We start from the raw sequence: 3,272 nt of genomic DNA on the forward strand, positions 1-3,272 counted from the left end.
TTGAACATTCTGTTTGCCCTATCACATCTCCCCTGCCTCGATTATTACCTTTCAGGAGATTCTGTAGTTTTTTTCTCTGCCCGTTATCCCTTCCCCACAAGAATGAATATCTAACAAGTCTAATATTTGCTGTTTCCTGGAGTAACTATCACGGTGAAGGGCTCAGTCCTTCCTGTGGAAACCCCTGGTTATGCGATGCCAAGGGCTGCAGTTGGTTTCTCTGCTCATTTTATATCCTGGGCCTCAGGCCTGGAAAATGTCATTTGGTGACAGACCATTGCACAAACAGTGTTAGAGCTTTGGGTGACTTTCCCATCACCTTCCTCATGTTTACATTTCATGATGCCCTAGAGGAATCAGACTGGAGTTTTCTGCTCCTGAGAGCCTTTCTCCCATCCCTGCCAGCATGGTCAAAGCAGGGTAGGTCGATTGGTGGTGACTCGCTATCCCTTTGAAGGCCCCTGAGAAGGATCTCTTAAGACTTATGAGCCAGAGAGTCCCTGGCCCACTTTTCAGTCACATTTTCTGAGGATTGGTGTGGTTCATTGGCCTGGGGCTTTGAACTGGAACCATTGGGAATATTTGGGGCTGCAAATAGGAAGTGACCTACTTGGGGGACAAGTCTTGTGGGAGACAAAAAGCCCTTCCTTTCTTCTCCCCCAACATAAATGAGCATACTTGCCTGTTTTTATACCTGAAATACCCCCCATTAGTCAGTTAGTCCTTGGGGTAAAGACTCTGTCTGAAATGTAAATATGTTACCTAGAAAGGGTGACACATGTATAAGCTATTGTTGTGAAGTTTTTCATCAGATTAGCCAGCTAATCACCAGCTAGTGCTCTGAGGGTTCTGGCCAAAGGATAAATGAGTTTGAATGTGAGGAAGAAGCCCTGCAGAGTTCTGGAGGAGGGTTCACTGCCTAGGTGGGATGCTACTAGGAAAATGAATGAAGCTGCTGGGCACAAGGAGGGCTTGGGGTGAGGGAAGGCTGGGGAGGTGCTGAAAGAGTGAAGGAGAGAGAAAACCAAAAACACATTCCGCATTCATCATGTTGCCTAGACTGGTTAGGAATCAACAGAACAGGGCACCCTGGAGGAAGTGAACAGGCATGTATCTGTCACACGCCGGGAAGGGAAGACATTCTCCCCTCCTACCACGGTCTGTGCCTTACTGCTGAGGATGGTTCTGGGATTTACAATTCTGGGGGGAGGTGATGATCTGGAAGAGCAGGCTGAGGAGAAGGAGGAGGGTTGGCAGGGAGATAAGGAAGACTCGCTCTTGGTCAGTTTCTACAAAGAGGTCTTTTTTAGCCAAGCAAACATGGCTGAAGAAAATGACCAAACTGCTGAATTTGAAGAGTTGACAGGGAGCTCAGCAGCCTTCTAGTCAAATCCATCCTCTGAAGGAATTCCCACCATAACTTGTCTGACAAGTGGATGTCCATCCGCCTCTGCTGGGAGATCTGCAATGAAGGGGAAGATACCATTTTCTAAGTTATCCTGTTCTACTTTGGGACAGCTTGAATTGTGAAATTTTTCCTCCTATCAAGCCTGAATTGGCCTCTTTGAAACTTATTCTTTCTTCTTCTTTCTTCCTTAAGACCAAACAGACCAAGTTTCACCCCTTTGACACAAAATCCTTTGAAATATTTGAAGGCAATGATCATGTCCCTGCTTAATTTTCTCATCTTCAGGCTAACATTGCCCAGCTCCTCCAATGATCCTCATTGGTTACAGATCCAGAGATCCTTTATTATCCTACTTTCTCTCCTCTGGACACTCTCCAGAGTGTCTTTCAATGTCTTTCTTAAACAGTGGGCCCCAGAACAGACCTCAATACTCCAAATAATTTCTTAGGAAGGCAGAGTACAGTGGGTCTATCACCAATGTGGTCCTCGACTCTAGGCCACTCTTAACAAAGCCCAAGAGGGCGTCAGCTTTTTCAACTACCACATCACACTGTGGAATTAGGTTGAAGTTTACAACCCACCCCTTCCCTCATTCCCCTTTCCATATCTTTTTCAGAACAACTGCTCTCTAACCAGGCCTCCCCCATCTTGTACTTGTCAAGTTGATTTTTTGTACCCAAGTTTAAAATTTTACATTTGCTTTTTCTTGAATGTTGTCTTATCAGATTCAATCCAGTGCTCTAGCCCGTTGTGATTCTTTTGGACCCTGAGTCTGCCATCCACTATATTAGCCATCTTCCGCATAGTTGGGATATTTGTAAATACAATGAACGTGCAATCTATATGTTTATCTAAGTCATTCATAAAAATGTGAAACAGCACAGGGTCGAGCAACAATCTCTGGGGTGCTCTGCTGGAGGCTTTCTGCCATATTGACATTGAATCATTTACAACTACTCTTCAAATCTAGCTTTCTGACCACTTCTGAATCAGATCATATTATCAGTTAATCCGTATTTCTCCATCTTCTCCACAAAAATAGTGTGAAATGCTTTATCAAAAATTTTTCTAAAGTTGATATTGACTATATCCCCAGCATTGTCCTCATCTACGAGGTTTAGTAATTCTGTCAAAAAAAGGAAATAAAGTCAGCTTGACATGACCCATTCTTGATGACTTCACAGTGGCTCCTTATGGCCACCACATACTTACTACCAGTATGACTAGAGGCAAGTCACTTAACCGCCACCTGCCTCAGTTTCATCTTTTGTAAAATGGGATGAAAATAGCATCTACTTTCTTGTGAGGCTAAAAATGAGATAATATTTGTAAACTGCTTTGCAAAAGCATGCTGTAAATGCTGGTTATTATTTATTATGATCCTTTAAAGAGAAAACAGAAATAAAATGAGAGTTAAGCAAGTCTACCATCTCTATGTTGTTTGTAATCACCATCCTATTCACATCCCTTCAAATGGCCTTTCTGTTCTCTGATTATCCTTTTTTAGTTTAATAAAGCTTAAAAAAACTCCAAATACACCCTAACCCTTTTTGTTGTCCTTAGCTTTCCTTAACAATCTTAAATCATTCTTTTGTTAGCACCCGCAATATTATTCTTATAGGATTGTGCTATGCTCTTTATATTAATCTTGACCTGCCTTCCATTTTCTATGCGTTTCTTTCTAAAGTTGGTTGGCGAATTCCCTGTGCAACCACATCAGCCTCTTCAGACACTTCTCATTTTTTCCTCTGCATTAAATTTGTTTCCTTTTGCATTTTCAGAACTATTCTTTAATATTTCCTATCTCACCCCCCCCAAGGAATTTTATTCCCTGGGATCCTATATTTTTTTCTTGAACCTTCCG

The sequence above is a fragment of the Trichosurus vulpecula genome, chromosome 1 (assembly GCF_011100635.1).
Source record: "Trichosurus vulpecula isolate mTriVul1 chromosome 1, mTriVul1.pri, whole genome shotgun sequence".
NCBI classification, from domain to species: domain Eukaryota; kingdom Metazoa; phylum Chordata; class Mammalia; order Diprotodontia; family Phalangeridae; genus Trichosurus; species Trichosurus vulpecula.